This window comes from Nyctereutes procyonoides, unplaced genomic scaffold (genome assembly GCF_905146905.1).
Source record: "Nyctereutes procyonoides isolate TBG_1078 unplaced genomic scaffold, NYPRO_anot_genome, whole genome shotgun sequence".
Lineage (NCBI taxonomy): Eukaryota > Metazoa > Chordata > Mammalia > Carnivora > Canidae > Nyctereutes > Nyctereutes procyonoides.
The window spans coordinates 624,115-645,488 of record NW_026575114.1 but is presented as its reverse complement, the minus strand read 5'-3'; positions in this window follow the sequence as shown (position 1 = coordinate 645,488).

Genomic DNA, 21,374 nt, shown 5'->3' with positions numbered 1-21,374 from the left:
TGGATGGAACTCTCTGAATGGGCAAAGAATATAAACATTTGTGTCTCGTATGAATGATCACCAACTGGTAGCATCAGCAAAAACTTGTACTAATCAATTGGATAGGAAAACACTTTCCTTGGGTACTAGTCAGTCTATTTCCATAGTCACTCATGTCGTCACCCAAATGGGTTCATGAACAAAGTGGCCATGGTGGTAAGGATAGGTTACACATAACCTCAAAAACATTGATTCCAACTTTCCAAGACAACTTCACTATAGCCAATGCTGAAAGACCAATCTACGAGAAGCAAAGACCAGCTCTGAGTTCTTCAAATGCCATAATTTCCTGGGGTAATCAGTCAGCCACTTAGAAGAAGGTTAATTACATTGAGGCACTTCTATCATGGAAAGAGCAGCATTTTATTTTGGCTAGAATAAATAAACATTTATTCTGAATACAGATTTGTCTTCCCTTCATGCAATGCCACTGCCAAAACTACTCTCTGTGGACATACAGAAGGATTTATCCATTCCCATGATATTTCACATAGTATTGCTTCTGACAAAGGAACACACTTCACAGCAAAAAAGGTGGCAATGGGCTCATGATAATATAATTCACTGGTTCTTCTACTTTCCTCTCCACCATGAGGCAGGTAGCTTGATAGAACAGTGGAATGGCCTTTAGAAGACTCAATTAGTTATAGTGCCAGCTATGTGGCAATAATTGGAAGGATTGGAGAAGGTTCTCCAGAAGATTGTATATACTCTGAATCAGTGTCCAATATATATGTTGTTTCTCTGATAGCCAGGATTCATTGGTCCAGAAATCCAGGGGTACAAATAGAAGTGGCACATCTCATTATTATCCTTAGTTATTACCAGTATAATTTTTCCTTCCTTTTCCAGGTCTTTAAAGTTCTGTTGACCTAGAGGTCAGTGTTTCAATTAAATGCCTCCAACAGGAGACACAACAATGAGTCCAATGAACTAGAAGATAAAACTGTCTCCTGGTCACTTGGGATCCCTAAACAGACAAGGAAGTAAGTTACTGTAATGGTGGCATGGCTGATTCTGGTTATATTTTAATTTCCCTAACATGAGGGAAATTTAAATTTTTATTAGACTTCTTCACTGCTATATGTCAAAAAAGAAAAGTATATTTAATTAAAAAGAAAAAAATTAGCTACAAGTTTGATCTAGTCAGACTAATCTTTGAGATATCAAAGACATAGAAAAACTCACTTCTGATAAACAAGAATTAAGGGACTTTTGTTTTCATAAGAACATCCTCAGGCTATGAGCTCCTTAGATATGAACTTTAGACAATGAAGAAATTATATGAAGACCTGTGGTGTAATATCTAATGGTGAACTTTGAATAACAACAAAAAAACCATAGAACGTTATGGGGAAAAACATAATTGGAAACACTGCCAGAGATAAAGAAGATATTTCAGTGTTTAAAGGGCCAATTCATGAAACAACATAACAATCCTGAATGTGTATGTACTTAATTACAGACTTCAAAATGCTTCAATCAAAAACTGAAAACTGAAAGGAGAACAATAAATTAATTTGTGTATTTCTGTAATTCTTAGAATGAGTACTCAGAAAATCAGTAAGGCTATATATAGAGTACTTGAAAAAAATTACCTACCACCTTGACTTAATTAACATGTAGAGAATACTATTCCTTGAAATTTAGTAATACACATTGTAAAAAATTGCACAAGGAACAAATCCTAAGATATAACATGTGCTGCATAAACAGGTCTCAATAAACATATAAAATTATAAAAACCACAGGTTATTGAAATTAGAAATCATAACAAAGACATAAAGATGATCTCAAATTATATGAAAATTAACATTATATAACTTATGAATCATAAGTAAAATTAGAAAACATTTTTAAGGGATAATGAAAACATCTCATCAAAATGTATGTGCAATAAATTTGCTTATGGAGAAATTATGGAGTATTGCTTATGGAGAAAAATAGAATCTTTGAAATATGAAGTGAAGAGTAAATTAAAACTAAAGTAGAGGGGCACTTGTGGCTCAGTGGTTTAGAGTCTGCCTTTGGCTTAGGGCATGATCCCGGAGTCCTGGGATCAAGTCCTACATTGGGCTCCCCACGAGAAGCCTGCTCCTCCTTATGCTTATGTCTTTGCTTCTCTCTAGGTGTCTCTCAGTAATAGATAAATAAAATTCTTTTAAAAAAAACTAAAGTAGAAAAAATAAATTAATTTCAGAAACCTTAAAATCAATATAGCTTAAATCCAGGCTTGAGAAGATGGCACTGCAATAGGAGGACCCTAGGCTCACCTAATCTCATGAATCAATTAGGTAACTATTAAGTTATCTTAAATATCCCAGAAATCAAACTAAAGAGTGAAAGAGCAAACTCCATAACTAAAGGGAGAGAAGAAGCAACATTGAAGATGGTAGGAAGTAATGATACATGCTTTAGGGGAGAGAGATAGATACTGGCTGCTGTGGAGGGGAGAAAGTCATGGTCACAGAGAGTGCACAAGAACATTTCTCCATAGGCACTGGCTTGGAAAATGAGATCAGCTGAATTTCATGAGTTCTTGAAGCCAGAAAGGTTTAAAGCCTGGAGTTTTAAAAGCCAGTGGACTTGCATGAGATAGAGCCCCGAGGAATCCTCCACTGGATTGCTCTTGGAGAGAAGGCATGCAAACAATCCAACATAGCATGAAAACAAGGATATGACAAGCACCTAGGACACACAGTGGGGACATTATTTATACTACTTGGAGTGTGTTTTGAGAGGCAAAGTTCACAGAGATACCTCTCTGAGACAAAGAAACTAGGAGGCACTGTTTACACACACACACACACACACACACACACACACACACACACACACACATCATAAACATGCAGTTACCTGAGGAGGCAGTTCAGTTCTCTCATTGGATACCTAACTTGTTAACACTTAGCCACAAAACCTTGAACTCCAGAACTGCCCTTCTCAGTTACACTTGCTTCAGTCCCAGTGTGGAGGGTCCCTCCCCAGAAGACCAGCACAATAACCGGCTCGCCCCACAACTCCCAACCTGAGAGTTCTACAGGGACTCAGGCTGGGTGGAGGTGGTGTCAAGTCTCATTTCACAAGAAGACCAGAGTGCACCTAGTTCAAGTTTCAGGCTGGGAACCAAAAACTGCCCAGAGCAGGAAAGCAGAGCCTCTGAAGACTATTCTGAAGGATAGAAGAGCCACAACACTATGACAGAAGGCTCACAGCACATACCAGATAGAATTCCTGAAGCATCAGGCCTTGGTCACTACATAACCTCCTTTATAAGGCTATAAATTTCTGGATAAGGGGATATAACTGTTTTTTCTAACACAGAGAAGAATCCCAAGATGGAGGAATTTATTCCAACACAGCCAGAGACCTAAATGAAACAGATATCAGTAACATGCTTGATGGAGAACTTAAAACAACAATCATAAGGATATACACTGGGCTTAGAAAACAAGAGAACACATGAGTGAGATCCTTACCACAGAGATAAAAAAGTTAAAATCAATCAGAGATGAAGAGTGCAGTAAATGAGATTATAAACATTCCTTGTTGAATGAATACCAGACTGGAGAAATAGAGGAAAAAATTAATAGATCCAGAAGGCAAAATTTTGAATAGCAATGAAGCTGTACAAAAGAGAGAGAGAATTATGAAACATGAGAATAGACTTAGGGAGCTCAGTGACTCTATTAAATGTAATAACACTCATGTAAGTGTCAAGGAAGACCAAAAGAGAGAAAAGGATGACAGAAAATTTGTTTGAAGAAATGATAGCTGAAATCTTCCTTAATCTGGGGAAAGAACTAGACATCCAGGACCAGGGGTCAGAGAGAACTCCCATAAAAATAAGCAAAATCAGGCCAACACCAAGACATACTGCAATTGAATTTGCAAAATATACCCACAAAGAAGAAATCTTAAAAGCACCAAAGAAAAGTTCTTAAATTACAAGGGAAAATCCATAAGGCTATCTGGAGATTTATCAAGAGAAACTTGGCAAGCCACAAAGAAATGGTGTGATACGTTCAGAGCACTGAAAGGGAAAATCTATGGTCAAGAAGACATCCAGGCCAAGAGACACATGAAAAGATGTTCAAGATCTCTAATTCACAGAATTTCAAATCAAAACCACAGTGAGATTTTACCTCATACAAGTCACAATATCTAGTATCAAAAAGACAAGAAATTATCAGTGTTGACAAGGATATGGAAATAAAGGGAAGCCTTTTGTACTCTTAGTGGGATAGTGATTGGTGAAGGCACTGTGAAAAAGAGTGGGGGTTTCCTCAAAAAAATTAAAAATAGAAATACCATACAATACAATAATTCCTCTACTGGGTATTTACCCCTCAAAATGGAAACACTAATTGAAAAGATATGTGCATCCTTATGTTTATTGAAGTATTATTTACTACAAAGTGTTGTGATATTTATCAGAGAAAATATTACTCAGCTAGTAAAAAGATTGAAATTTTTGTCATTTGCAACTACATACATGGTCCTAGAATGTATTATGCTAAATGAAACAAGTCAGAAAAAGACAAATCCCATATGATTTCAATTATATGTGGAATCAGAAACACAAACAAATAAGCAAAAATGGGCATTTAAATACAGAGAATTTAAATCAATCTCATGGTTGTCAGAAGAGAGATCTGTGGGGACAGAAGGGTGAAATCAATAAAGGGGATTAAGATGTACAAACATTCAGTTATAAATAAATGACAGTAAGGAAAAGTACAACATAAGGATTATATTCACTAATACTGCAATAATGTGTGGTGACTATAGTTATTGTGGTGAGCATTGAAATGTGCATAAAATTATTGAATCACTAATATTATACACCTGAAATTAATATGTTTATGTTAATTTTACATCAAACAAAAGACCACAATTAGATATTATGCCCTCTTGGAATGTCCACAATTTAAAAGACTAAAAAATGCTTAGTGTTGGCACAGATTTGGACCAAGTGAAACTCTCATTTATCATTGATTTGATTAAAAAATAGCTCAAGCAGTTTCAAAAACATTTTGACATTTTCCCTAAGAAAGTTAAATATACATACCATATACTCTTCAGTTTTACTATTAAGTTTTTATCCAAAAGAAGTAAAATATGTGTTCACACAAAGAATTATTGATAAATTTTTATAGAATTTTTATTAATAATATCCAAAATAAGAATAATTTTAATGTCTATGAACATATGATAGAATACTAATTAGTGTAATTAATAATAAAAATAATAAATAGAAAATTACATAAAATATTAAAGTACCAATACAATAAAATGTAGGAGCCTCCAAAAAATCATCCCAAGTGGAAGAGGGATAAAGGAAAGAGAACATAGTGTATGATACCATTTATATAAGGTTTTAGCATTGGCAAAATTCATTAGTAGTGTCCAAAAGTATATCAATTGTTGCTTCAAGGCCGAGAGGGAGAGAAATTGACCACAAGGGGACAGGACATAACTATCTTATGTGAGGGAATTATTTGTATCAGAGTAGGCAAACTACTGCCAACTACTCTAAAAATTTTTCTATAATACAACCATATTCACTTGCTTATGTATGTTTTATGGCTGCTTTTGCACTAAATTGGAAGTTTTAATAGCCACAGAAAAATATGGCCTACAAACCTAAAGTATTATTATCAAACATAAGTGGGAAGCATCCAATGAATCAAGGAGCCGAAAGAAATAAGATGGAGACCCCCAGAGGGAGGAAAGATGCTGTCAGTATAGTTCCTAAAGAATTGAGTCACAGTATCAGCTGGTGAGTCTCTAGCCTATTGGGCTGCCATGTAGTATTCAGACTCTCCAGCCTCCATAATTAGAGAAACCAATTCTTCACAATCAATCTCTCTCCTTCTCTCTTTCTTTTTCTCTCTTTCTCTTGATACATACTTGTATATATGTATGTGTGTATACATATTTATACACATAGATATAGTTGTATATGTGTGTACACACACATGTCATATTGATTCTGTTTATTAGGAGAACATTACTACACCAACAAAATAAAAAATATTTAAAAGAATAACTAACTAAATTTGAAACACTAACTTAAAGGGACACCTTTATAAGAAATAGATTTAAGCAATAGAGAATGTGTAAGAATTAAACTTTATAGAAGTAGTATGTACAAGTGTAGAAGGCATTCTGAAAAAAAAAGCATCAGACACAGATGCAAGATAATTCTACTAAATATTTTAAAATGAGATTGTCCAAATATTGAGTTATATCAGGGCATTGAAAGAGAAGAAAAGCTTAATTAAGTGCATACAATATTGCATTGAAACTAAACAGAATTCACAAATAATAGTATTAACCGAATTCATGCAATGCAATCTAGCTCACCTGCTATAACTTAAATAAGAGGTAAAAAAATACAAGTTTTATCACTTTAAAACAAAAACCTTGAGCAGAAAAAAAATGCTTAAGAAAAGTCAAATGACAAATTGAGAAAAATGGTTACACTTATATCAGACAATAAACTATGTTTTTAATATTTCATATCTTCTTAAAATGGGAATTCAAAGCCAACTGTATAGAAAAGTGGTAAAGTATTTGAACTGATAGTTCAGAAATATGAAATGCACATGGTTTTTAAACACTAAAAAATAATTAACTGGCTCATAATAGAAATTAACTAATGCTATACTAAAATTGCAATGTCTTACCTACAAAATTGACAAAACTGCAAAAGTTTAACAATTATATTATTGATGAGGCTGTTAATATATTGTTACTGGGGATGTGACATTATAAAATCCTTACGTTTGGATTTGGGAATTTTAAGCAAAATTTCATTCATAATACCATTCAGCTCAACAATTCTACTTCTAGAACTCTATGTGGAAGATACCCTTGCAAAAAATTAAAGGATTATTTATAGTAGCAGTATTCGTTATAACAACAACAACAAACAACAAATTGTAAATATATCTACCCAATTCCTTTTATTCATGTTCATATCAGGAATGCAATGTTGATACTCTGATGCTAATGCTTCTTCGACTTTCTCCATGATCTTACTGGAATATACTAACATAAGTACACATTAAAGGGGGTTCTGGTCCAAGATGACAACATAGAATTTACATAAGTCATTTCCTCCATTCAACAAACAAAATTATACCTATTTATGAAGGAATTCCTCCTGAAGAAGTGAGGGCTGTCTGAAAAACTTTTGCATGACAAAAGGTAGTGAGAGTGGCCAAAAAGAATGGCAAGAGAGATGGAGATATGGCAATAAAGGAATCCCTTAACCATCAATCCTTCAAAGTACATGGGGAGGGATGGTACTAAGAAACCAATCAGGAGAGTCTTATCTATCCTTGGATGCAGAAAAAAAAAGCCATGGTTTAAATGATAAACTAGTTTATAATAATCCAGTCCTTGAACTCTGCCAAATGATAGAGGAGATGCTATAATACATCGCAGATTGGAGGGGATGGTGAGCAATATGGTTTACACTCCCCTCCACGTTGAAAGTTCAGAACAGTGCACACTCTAGGCAGCTTAACTGCTCTGCTGCCTTAGTCAACCTTAAACCCCTGGTCTACACCAACCTCAGCTGTCCCACTAAGGCAACCACGAGAGTTATGCAAACTGGGATACCTGTGGTTAGCACTCGCTGCAGCTACAGACTCTTTACCAAAGTGACACAGGCACGAGTACCCCAGAACACCACAGGCCCACACCACTTTACCATCAGACAGTTTGCTAGGGCATCACCAGTGGGTTCTGGGATCTCCTGGCCAATGTCTGCTTTGCCTCCAGCTGCGCTCCACAGAGTATCCCCTGTGCAGAGTGCCCTTGAAATCCCAGGCCTATGACAACATCCATTTTAATCACTCTCCCAGGGCACTCTCTGTATGGAGCACCCTGGAACACTGAACAATTCCTGTCACTGAACCATGGCACCCCTTGTGCTAAACACGTTACGATACCCTAAGGTATACTAAATTCTGCTTCAAGTTTTTCACCTAGTCACTCTTAGTATGGAGAGCTCCAGGAAAATCTGGCTTGCTGCCACTTCAGTACCAACTGTCTTATGAGGGCACAGTTCGCATGGAGAGCACAGGAAACCACACTGGCTCATGACTATTTTAGGCTTAGTTGTCCTGCCATACACATCAATCTATCAATGGATAGATCATCCAGGCAGAAAATCAGGAAAGGAAATAGTATCTTTAAATGATATATTGGACCAGATGAATATAAAGATATATACAAACATCCAAAAACAATAGAGTACACATTTTTTCCAAGTGCACATGGAATATTATCCAGAATTGATCACATATTAGGTCACAGGAAAAGCATTAATAATTTTAAGAATATTGAAATGAGGTGCGGCCCCAGGAGCAGCCCAGGCAGCGGCTCCGTGCAGAGAGGGCTGCGTAGTCCCAAATGCACGATTCCAGTGGCACAGTCCCTGGAGCCCAAGGCGCCGGGGGACACAGCAAAAGATACGGTGCTCCCCCAGGGACAGGTGGAGGCCAGGAGGACACAGGGGAGCAAGGACACTCCTGCTGCCAGGCTGCCCCGAGATATAAAGATCAGCGCCCCCCACCCTGGGAGCATCCGGGACCCTGTGGACTGGGAGACTCCAGTAGTTACCCCTGGACCTGATTCCAGGGCTGGAGAGCTGGCCACAACCACTGTTGTTGTTTCTCCTAGTGTCACCTTGTACCAGGGACTGAGCAGGGCCACCAGGGAGCAGGGGCCTCACAGGATAAATGGCTCCCACTGAACCGTACACCTGGCAGGGGGCAAGGCAGCTCCCCTAGGTACACACACCTGAGTATCAGCACAGCAAGGCGCTCCACCAGAAGACCAGTTGGAAGGAGGGGGGAAAAGAAAGTTCTTGACCAAGCAACGCTGGAAAGTTCCAGGGGAAGTCAAGGGAAATACAGTATATAGAATCAGAGGATACCTCTCCTTGTTTTTAGTTTTTTCTTTGTCACCCCCCTTCTTTTTCACTCTTTCTCCTTTTTCAAGTAAAACTTGTTTTTAGCCACTCTGCATAGAGCAAAATGACTAGAAGGAAAAGCTCGCCACAAAACAAAGAATCAGAAACAGTCCTCTACCCACAGAGTTACAGAATTTGGATGACAATTCAATGTCAGAAAGCCAATTCAGAAGCACAATTATAAAGCTACCAGTGGCTATAGAGAAAAGCATAAAGGAATAACGAGACTTCATGACTGCAGAATTTAGATCTAATCAGGCTGAAATTAAAAATCAATTAAATCAATGCAATCCAAACTGGAGGTCCTAAAGACAAGGATTAATGAGGTAGAAGAATGAGTGAGTGACATAGAAGACAAGCTGATGGCAAGGAAGGAAGCTGAGGAAAAAAGAAAAAAACAATTAAGATCATGAGGAAAGGTTAAGGGAAATAAATGACAGACTCAGAAGGAAAAACTCTACATTTAATTGGGGTTCCAGAGAACCCCGAGAGGGACAGAGGATGAGAAAGTGTATTTGAACAAATAATAGCTGAGAACTTCCCTAACATGGGGAGGGAAACAGGCATTCAGATCCAGGAAATAGAGAGATCCCCCCTAGAATCAATAAAAACTGTTCAACACCCCAACATTTAAGACTGAAGCTTGCAAATTCAAAAGACAACGAGAAGATCCTTAAAGCAGCAAAAGACAAGAGATTCCTAACCTTTATGGAGAGAAGTATGAGGTTAACAGCAGACGTCCCCACAAAGACCTGGCAGGCCAGAAAGGGCTGGGAGGATATTCAGTGTCTTAAATGAGAAGAACATTAGCCAAGAATACTTTATCCAGCAAGGCTGTAATTCAGAATGAAGGAGAGATAAAGAGCTTCCAAGATAGGCAGAAACTGAAAGAATATGTGACCTCCAAGCCAGCTCTGCAAGAAATATTAAGGGGGACTCTGTAAAAGAAAAGGGAAGTCCAAGGAAACAATCCACAAAAACAGGAACTGAATAAGTATTATGATCACACTAAATTCATATCTTTCAATAGTAACTCTGAAGGTGAATGGGCTTAATGATCCCATCAAAAGGCACAGGGTTCCAGACTGGATAAAAAAGCAAGACCCCTTTATTTACTGTCTAAAAGAGACTCATTTTAGACCGAAGGACACTGACAGCCTGAAAACTAAATGTTGGAGAACAATTTACCAATTAAATTGTCTTCAAAATAAAGCAGGGGTAGCCATGCTCATATCAGATAAATAAAAGTTTATCCCAAAGACTGTAGTAAGAGATGAAGAGGGACACTCTATTATACCTAAAGAATCTATCCAAGAGGACCTAACAATCATGAATATTTATGCCTCTATTTAAGCCCACAGCAAATATCAATGGGGAAACACTGGGAGCCTTTCCCCTAATATCAGGAACAAGACAAGGGATGTCTACTCTCATCAATGCTATTCAAAATAGTAAAAGAAGTCCTAGCCTCAGCAATCAGGCAACAACAACAACAACAACTACAACAAATGAAAGGCATTCAAATTGGTAAAGAAGAAGTCAAAATCCCCCTCTTCGGCGATGACATGATACTCTATATAGAAAACCCAAAAGACTCTACCCCAAAATTGCTAGAACTCATACAGCAATTTGGCAGTGTGGCAGGATACAAAATCAATGCCCAGAAATCAGTGGCATTTCTGTACACTGAGACTGAAGAAAGAGAAATTAAGGAGTCAAACCCATTTACAATTGCACCCAAAAGCATAAGATACCTAGGAATAAACCTAACCAAAGAGGTAAAGGATCTATACCCTAAAAACTACAGAACACTTCTGAAAGCAATTGAGAAAAACACAGAGAGATGGAAAAATATCCCATGCTCATGGATTGGAGGAATTAATGCTGTGAAAATTTCAACGTTACCGGTGCAATTTACATGTTTAATGTAATCCCTATCGAAATACCATGGACTTTCTTCAGAGAGTTGGAACAAATCATCTTAAGATTTGTGTGGAATCAGAACAGAAAAGACCCCGAATAGCCAGGGGAATATTAAAAAAGAAAACCGTAGCTGGGGGCATCACAATGCCAGATTTCAGGTTGTACTAGAAAGCTGTGGTCATCAAGACAGTGTGGTACTGGCACAAACAGACACATAGATCAAAGGAACAGAATAGAGAATCCAGATGTAGACCGTCAACTTTATGGTCAACTAATATTCGACAAAGGAGGAAAGACTATCCGCTGGAAAAAAGACAGTCTCTTCAATAAATGGTGCTGGGAAAATTGGACATCCACATGCACAAGAACAAAACTAGACCATTCACTTACACCATACACAAAGATAAACTCAAAATGTATGAAAGTCAAATGTGAGACAAGATTCCATCAAAATCCTAGAGGAGAACACAGGCAACACCCTTTGAACTTGGCCACAGTAACTTCTTGCAAGATTCATCCATGCAGGCAAGAGAAACAACAGCAAAAATGAACTCTTGGGACTTCATCAAGATAAAATGCTTCTGCACATCGAAAGAAATAGTCAACAAAACTAAAAGACAACCTACAGAACAGGAGAAGATTTTTGCAAATAACATATCAGATAAAGGGCTAGTATCCAAGATCTATAAAGAACTTATTAAACTCAACACCAAAGAAACAAACAATCCAATCATGAAATGGGCAAAATACATGAACAGAAATCTCACAGAGGAAGACATAGACATGGCCAACAGGCACATGAGAAAATGCTCCACATCACTGTCCATCAGGGAAATATAAATCAAAACCACAATGAGATACCACCTCACACCAGTGAGAATGGTGAGAATTAACAAGACAGGAGACAACAAATATTGGAGAGGATGTGGAGAAAGAGGAACCCCCTGCACTGTTGGTGGGAATGTGAACTGGTGCAGCCACTCTGGAAAACTGTGTGGAGGTTCCTCAAGGAGTTAAAAATAGATCTGCCCTACTACCCAGCAATTTCACTGCTGGAGATTTACCCCTAAGCTACATATGCAGTGACATGCCAGAACATCTGCACTCCAATGTTTATAGAAACAATGTCCACAATAGCTGAATTGTGGAAGGAGCCTCAGCGTCCACCTAAAGATGAGTGGATAAAGAAGATGTGGTATATGTATACAATGGAATATTACTCAGACATTAGAAATGACAAATACCCATTATTTGCTTCAGTGTGGTTGGAATTGAAGGGTAGTATGCTGAATTAAGTCCATCAGAGAAGGACAAACATTATATGGTCTCATTCTTTTGGGGAATATAAAAATTCATGAAATGGAATAAAGGGGAAGTAGAGAAAATGAGTGAAAATATCAGTGAGAGTAACAAAACATGAGAGACACGTAACTCAGGGAAATGAACAAGGGGTAGTGGAAAGGGAGGTGGGCGGGGGGTTGGGTTGAGTGGGTGATGGGTCCTGAGGAGGGCATTTGGTGGGATGAGCCCTGGGTGTTATGCTATATGTTGGAAAATGAACTGCAATTTAATAAAATTTAAAAAAAAGAATATTTAAATAATACCTTTTATCTTTTATGCTTAAAATGATATCAAAATAGTAATAAATCACAAGAAAAAAACCACAAAGAAGTAGAAGCTAAGCAACATGATATTAACAACCATGAGTGAATGAAGCAACCAAAGAAATTTAATAAAGAAATATATGAGATGAAGGAAAATGAAAATGATTCAAAATATTTGGAACAGAGCAAAAACAGTTCTAAGATGGAAATACAGAACCAAACAAGCCTGCCTCAAGGAACAAGAAAAGGAAAAAGGATGGAAACTTTAAATCTAAAGGCACTAGAAAAAGAAAAATGATCAAAGTTCAAGGTGAATAAAAGAAAGTAATAAAAATCAGAGCCAGAAAAATAACATGGAGACTAAAAAGTCAATTAAAAAAAATAAATGAGGGATCCCTGGGTGGTGCAGCGGTTTGGCACCTGCCTTTGGCTCAGGGCGCGATCCTGGAGACCCGGGATCGAATCCCATATCGGGCTCCCGGTGCATGGAGCCTGCTTCTCCCTCTGCCTATGTCTCTGCCTCTCTCTCTCTCTCTCTCTCTGTGACTATCATAAATAAATAAATTAAAAAAATAAATAAATGAAATCAAAAGCTGGTTCTTTAAGAAGACCAAGAAAATTGACAAACTCTTAGTTTTCATCAAGAAAAATATAAAAAGACTCACAAAAATGAAATCAGAAGCAAGAAAGAAGTAACATCTAGCACAACAGAAATGCAAAGGATTATAAGACAAGAATATAAAAAAATATGCCAACAAATTGGAAAAGTTAGAAGAAATGGATAATTAACTTGAAACATACAATCTTTCAAAACTGATCAGAAAAAAGTAGAAGATCTGAACATACTTATTGGAACTAAAAAAAAAATGATTCAGTAATCAAAACCCTACCATAAAATAAAAGTTTTGGGCCACATGAACTCACAGGTAAATTCTATCAAACAATTAAAGAAGAAAAAACAAAAAACAAAAATAAAAACAAACAACTCACCTGTCCCCAACTCACCTGTCCCACCAACTTACCTAGAAAACTTTCAAACCATCCTGAATACCTACGAATTCAACCTGAGATTTAAATAGAGAACAGCCAGAACACTACAGAGAGAAGGCTTTCGCCTCTAACAGGGTAGGAAGGCGAAAAAATATAATCAGTGGGGGAGGGACACCACAAGGATCCCTCCTAAGGGGGGCAGCGAGGGTCTTGGGACAGGAAAGCCCAGACAGGAGAAGCAGGAGCTTTAAAAAATCCACACCAGATTCTTCCCGGACAGAAAGGCGCCCTGCAGGGAAATCGAGCAGATTCGCAGAAGGGGCAATGAAGCTTCAAGTCTCCCAGAGTCACTAATAGGGGAAAGCACACTGCACACCACCGGACGGGCTTGGTAAAGGGCTGGAGGCCCCACCTGGCGAGGCATCAGGGAGAAGCCAGTGGGTGAGGCGGCAGCTCACGGCAGAGGGGTCTGCACCCTGCTGCCTTCAGGAGCTGCGGCCCCAGAAGCGCGATTCCAGCAGTGCAAAGCTTGGATCCCAGGGTGCCAAGCAGACAGCTCACCATGCTGCAGTCCTCCTCAGACAGGCGGAGGTTGTGGGGAGGGCACAGGACACCATTGACTCTCCTGCCCTGCAGCACCCCCAAGCTGTCTAGGTCAGCGCCCCCATCGTGGGAGCACCTAGGCCAGTGTGGACTGGGAGACTGCGGTAGTTACTGCCGGGAGCTGACTCCAGGGCTGGAGACCAGGCTACTGCCAGTGTTGTTTTTCCTTTTGGTGTCACCATGTGCCTGGGAAAGGCTGGTCCACCAGGGAATGGAGGCCTCACAGAGTAAACAGCTCCCACTGAGCCCAGCACCCAGGGAGCGGGGCAGCTCGCCCAGGTACACACACCTGAAAATCTGTACAGTCCGCCGGTTCCCTGGAAGACCAGCTGGAAGGACAGGGGAGGAGCAAGTTCTTAACCAAGCAGCACTGGAAAGCTCCAGGGAAAGTCAAGGGATTTGCAGTATATAGGAGTTAGAGGGTACCTCTCCGTTTTTTCCCCTTCTTCCAGTACAACTCATTTTCATGTTAGACTAAAAACTTCCAATTATTTTTATTTTCCCACCTTAACTACAATATTTTACCACCTATTCATTTTCTTTTTTTTTATTTTTTTTAATTTATGATAGTCATACAGAGGGAGAGAGAGGCAGAGACACAGGCAGAGGGAGAAGCAGGCTCCATGCACTGGGAGCCTGACGTGGGATTCGATCCCGGGTCTCCAGGATCGCGCCCTGGGCCAAAGGCAGGCGCCAAACTGCTGCGCCACCCAGGGATCCCACCACCTATTCATTTTCATAGTTTTTTTTTTAAAGATTTTACTCATTTATTCATAGAGAGAGAGACAGAGAGGCAGAGACACAGGCAGAGGGAGAAGCAGGCTCCAGGCAGGGAGCCTGACTTGGGACTCAATCCCGGGTGTCCAGTATCACACCCCAGGCTGCAGGCGGTGCTAAACCGCTGCGCCACCAGGGATGCCCACCACCCATTCATTTTTAAGTTTCCTCCTTTCTGACTTTCATATTTCTACAATTACAGGTCTTATTTTTTTAAAGGATTTTATTTATTTATTCATGAGACAGAGAGAGAGAGAGAGAGAGAGAGAGAGAGAGAGAGAGAAGCAGAGACACAGGCATAGAGAAAAGTGGGCTCCATGCAGGGAGCCTGATGTGGGACTCGATCCCAGGACTCCAGGATTCACAACCCAGGCTGAAGCAGGCTAAACCGCTGAGCCACACAGGGATTCCAAATTACAAGTTGTAGATGTATTTTCCACTTCTAGATTCCCTTCAACATACTCAACTGATTTTTGGGAGATATATGAGATATGTTTTGTTTGTTTGTTTCTGTTGTTTTGTGTGCTTTGTTTACTCTGCTTCATTTTGTTCTACAATGGCAGAAGTTAATAACCCTCAAACATGACCAGCATGCACCCAGAACCAAGGGGTATATGGTCCTGGTTCTTTCTGTGAGATTCCTCATTCCCACTCTGCCACCATCTTTTATCTCATTTATGTTTTGAGGGTCAATGGTGGGGCTCTCTGCAAGTATTTCTGGTTTATATAAATTTGGGATTGAGCATCTTCTAACATACAGAACTTAATATACTCAGAACCAAAGGGATCACCCTCTAGGACCCATCAAGTATATTACATTCTCCCTCCATTACAACTTCATCACCACCACCATCTACCAGTCTCCCACTTATTTTTCATCTCCTTTTCTTTTCTTTTTTTGGGATTTTTGGCTTTTTATTTTTTACCACTTTGTTTTAAAATTTATTTTTCACTTTACAGGCCCTTTTGTTTTATTTCATTTTGATCTTTGTTTTAAATTTCTGGTCTCTGATTTCAGCACAAACATCTAGGGGGGAATTTACCTAAGCCATGGTTGATATTCTTGACTCAGCCCACTCATAAAGCCACTCTACACAGAGAAAAATGATTAGAAGGAAGAACTCACCACAAAATAAAGAATCAGAAATAGTACTCTCACCCACTGAGTTACAGAATTTGGATTACAATTTGATGTCAGAAAGCCAATTCAGAAGCACAATAATAAAGCTACTAGTGGCTCTGGAAAAAAGCAAAAAGGAATCAACAGACTACATGTCTCCAGAATTTAGAATTAATCAGGCCAAAATTAAAAATCAAATAAATGAGGTGAAATCCGAACTGGAGGTCTTAACAATGAGGATTAATGGGATAGAAGAAAGAGTGAGCGACATAGAAGAAAGGCTGATGGCAAGGAAGGAAATTGAGGAAAAAAGAGAAAAACAGTTAAAAGACGGTGAGGAAAGGTAAAGGGAAATAAATGACAACCTCAGAAGGAAAATCTATGTATATTGGGGTTCCAGAGAGTGCAGAGAGGGCCAGAGGGCCAGAAAGAATATTTGAACAAATCATAGCTGAGAACTTCCCTAATTTGGGGAGAGAGAGACATTCAGATGCAGGACATAGAGAAGTCACCCACTCAAATCAATAAAAACTGTTCAACACCTTGACATTTAATAGTGAAATTTACAAATTCCAAAGATAAAGAGAAGATCCTTAGAGCAGCAGAGACAAGAAATCCCTAAGCTTTATGGAGAGAAATATTAGGTTAACAACAGACTTCTCCACAGGGACCTGACAGGCCAGAAAGAGCTGGCAGGATATATTCAGGGTCCTAAATGAGAAGAACATGTAGCCAAGAATACTTTATCCAGCAAGGCTCTCATTCAGAATAAAAGGAGAGATAAAGAGATTCCAAGATAGGCAGAAACTGAAAGACTATGTGACCACCACACCACCTCTGCAAGAAATTTTAAGGAGGACCCTAAAAAAGAAAGAGGAATTCCAAGGAAAGAATCCAAGGACGGAATAGGTATTGCGATAACAATAAATTCATATCTTTCAATAGTAACTCTGAACGTGAATGGGCTAAATGATCCCATTAAAAGACGAAGGGTTTCAGACAGGATAAAAAAGCAAGACCCATCTATTTGCTGTCTACAAGAGACTCATTTTAGACAGAAGGACAATTACAGACTTAAAATGAAAGGTTGGAGAACCATTTACAAATCAGTGTCGTCAAAAGAAAGCATAGGGAGCAATACTCATATCAGATAAATTAAAGTTTATCCCAAAGATTGTAGTAAGGGATGAAGAGGGACACTCTATCATACTTAAAGGATCTATCCAACAAGAGAACCTAACAATCATGAATCTGTATGCCCCTAATATGGGAGCTGCCAAGTATATCAATCAATTAATAAAGTAAAGACATACTTAAATAATAATATACTAATAATTGGAGATTTCAATACAGCACTTTCTGCAATGACAGATAGTCTAAACACAACAACTCCAAAGAAAAATGAACTTTAAATGACACACTGGACCAGATGGACCTCACAGATATTTACAGAACTTTACATCCAAACGCAACTGAAAAGACATTCTTCTCAAGTGCACATGGAACTTTCTTTAGAATAGACCACATACTGGGTCACAAATCAGGTCTTAACCAATACCAAAAGATTGGGATGGTCCCCTGCATATTTACAGACCACAATGCTTATAGCAGGATGCTCTTTAACCTCCACGTGTTTGAATTTCTTCCAAATTTCCTCTTGTGACTGAGCTCTAGTTTCATACCATTATGGTCTGAAAATATGCAAGGAATGATCCCAATCTTTTGGTATTGGTTAAGACCTGATTTGTGGTTTCCTGCCTTATTCTCAGACCATAATGCCTTGAAATTAGAACTAAATCACAACAAGAAGTTTGGAAGGACTTCAAACACTTGGAGGTTAAGGACCATCCTGCTAAAAGATGAAAGCGTTAACCAGGAAACTATAGAAGAATTAAAAAGATTCATGGAAACTAATGAGAATGAAGATACAACCATTCAAAATCTTTGGGATGCAGCAAAAGCAGTCCTGAGGGGGAAATACATGGCAATACAAGCATCCCTCAAAACACTGGACAGAACCCAAATACAAAGGCGACCCTTGCACCTAAACGAACTGGAACCCAGCAGAAGAAGAGAATTAATAAAGATTCTAGCAGATTTCAGTGAAATAGAGACCGGAACGGTGGAACAGATTGACGAAACCAGAGTTGATTCTTTGAAAGAATTAATAAGATAGATAAACCATTAACCAGCCTTATTAAAAACAAAAGAGAAAAGCCTCAAATTAATAAAATCATGAATAAAAAAGGATAGATCATCACCACTATCAAGGAAATACAAACAATTTTAAAAACTTATTATGAGCAGCTATATGCCAATAAGGCAATCTAGAAGAAATGGATGCATTTCTGGAAAACCACAAACTACGAAAACTGGAACAGGAAGAAATACAAAACCTGAACAGGCCAATAACCTGGGAGGAAATTGAAGCAGTCATCAAAACCTCCCAAGGCACAAAAGTCCAGGGCCAGATGGTTTCCCTGGGAATTCTATGAAACGTTTAAAGAAGAAACCATACCTATTCTACTAAAGCTGTTTGGAAAGATAGAAAGAGATGAAATACTTCCAAATTGTTCTATAAGGTGAATATCACCTTAATTCCAAAACCAAAGACCCCAACGAAAAGGAGAATTATAGACCAATATCCCTATGAACACAGATGCAAAAATTCTCAATAAGATACTAGCCAATAGGATACCAAAGTACATTAAGAGGATTTTTCACCATGATGAAGTGGGATTTATCCCTGGGATGCAAACTGGGCTCAACACACAAAAAGCAGTCATTTTAATAGATAATTTCACCAAGAGAAACAGCAAGAAACTTATGATCCTATCAATAGATCCAGAGAAAGCGTTTGACAAAATACAGCATCCATTCCTGATCAAAACTCTTCAGAATCTAGGGATAGAGGGAACATTCCTCAGAATCTCTAAAAGCCATCTACGAAAAGCACACAGCAAATATTATTCTCAATGGGGAAACACAGGGAGCCTCTCTCCTAAGATCAGGAACACCACTGATCACACACTCACCACTGCTATTCCACAGAGTACTACAAGTCCTCGCCTCAGCAATCAGGCAACAAAAAAGAAATGAAAGGCATTCAAATTGGCAAAGAAGAAGTCAAACTTTCCCTCTTCACAGATGACATGATACTGTACGTAGAAAACCCAAAAGATTCCACCCCAAGATTGCTAGAACTCAGACAGCAATTTGGCAGTGTGGCATGATACAAAATCAATGCCCAGATATCAGTGGCATTTCTGTACACTAACAATGAGACTGAAGAAAGAGAAATCAAGGAGTCAATCCCATTTACAATTGCACCCCAAAGCATAAGATACCTAGGAATAAACCTAACCAAAGAGGTAAAGGATCTATACCCTAAAAACTATAGAACACTTCTGAAAGAAATGGAGGAAGACACAAAGAGATGGAAACATAATCCATCTTCATGGATTGGAAGAATTAATATTGTGAAAATGTCAATGATACCCAGCCAATTTACAGATTCAATGCAATCCCTATCAAAATACCATGGACTTTCTTCAGAGAGTTGGAACAAATCATCTGAAGATTTGTGTGGAATCATAAAAGATCCCAAATAGCTGGGGAAATATTAAAAAAGAAAACCAGAGCTTTGGGCATCACAATGCCAGGTTTCAGGTTGTACTACAAAGCTCTGGTCATCAAGACAGTGTGGTACTGGCACAAAAACAGACACATAGATCAATGGAACACAACAGAGAATCCAGAAATGGGCCCTCAACTCTATGGTCAACTAATATTCAAGAAAACAGTAGACACTATCCACTGGAAAAATGAGAGTCTCTTCAATAAATGGTACTGGGAATATTCTACAGCCATGTGCAGAGTAATGAAACTAGACCATCTCTTACACCACACACAAAGATAAACTCAAAATGCATGAAAGATCTAAATGTGATACAAGATTCCTTCAAAATCCTAGAGGAGAACACAGGCAGAACCCTTCTGAACTTGGTCACAGTAACTTCCTGCAAGATAAATCTATGCAGGCAAGGGAAACAAAAACAAAAATTAACTAGTGGGACTTCATCAAGATAAACAGTTTTTGCACAGCTAAAGAAACAGTTAACATACCTAAAAGACAATCTACAGAACAGGAGAAGATTTTTTGCAAATAACATATCAGATAAAGGGCTAGTATCCAAGATCTATAAAGAACTTATTAAACTCAACAGCAAAGAATCAAACAATCCAGTCATGAAATGGTCAAAAGACATGAACAGAAATCTCACAGAGGAAGACATAGACATGGCCAACAAGCACATGAGAAAATGCTCTGCATCACTGGCCATCAGGGAGATACAAATCAAAACCACAATGTGATACCACCTCACACTAGTGAGAATGGTCATAATTAACAAGACAGGAAACAATAAAAGTTGGAGATGATGTAGAGAAACGGGAACCCTTTTGCACTTTTGGTGGGAATGTGAACTGGTGCAGCCACTCTGGAAAACTCTGTGGAGGTTCCTCAAAGAGTTAAAAATAGAACTGCCCTACGACCCAGCAATTGCACTGCAAGGGATTTACCCCAAGGATATGATGCAGTGAAATCCTGGAACACATGCCCAGCAATGTTTATAGCAGTAACATCCACAATAGCCAAACTGTGGAAGGAGCCTCAGTGTCCATCGAAAGATGAATGGATAAAGAAGATGTGGTCTATGTATACAATGGAATATTACTCAGCCATTAGAAATGACAAATACCCCCCATTTTCTTCAACATGGATGGTATTGGGGGTATTATGCTGAGTGTAATAAGTCAATCCGAAAAGGACAAACACTATATTATCTCATTCATTTGGGGAATATAAAAAATAGTGAAAGGGGATAAAGTGGAATGGAGAGAAAATGGGTGAAAATATCAGTGAGGATGACAGAACATGAGAGACATGTAACTTAGGGAAACGAACAAGTGGTAGTGGAAAGGGAGGTGGGCGGGGGGTTGGGGTGACCGGGTGACGGTCACTCAAGGGAGCACTTGACGGGATGAGCACTGGGTGATATGGTATATGTTGCCAAATTGAACTCCAACTTAAATAAATAAATAAACAGACAAACAAACAAATAAAATGATACAATCAAACAGAAAGTAATTCCATGTTTATGGATTTAATATTGTTAAAATATCAATATTACCTAAAGCAATCTACATATTTAATGCAATTCCATCAAAATACCTATAACATTTTTCACAAAATTTGAACAAATAATCTTAAAATTAGTGTGAAAACATACATACACAAAACCTCTGAATAGTCAAAGTAATCTTGAGA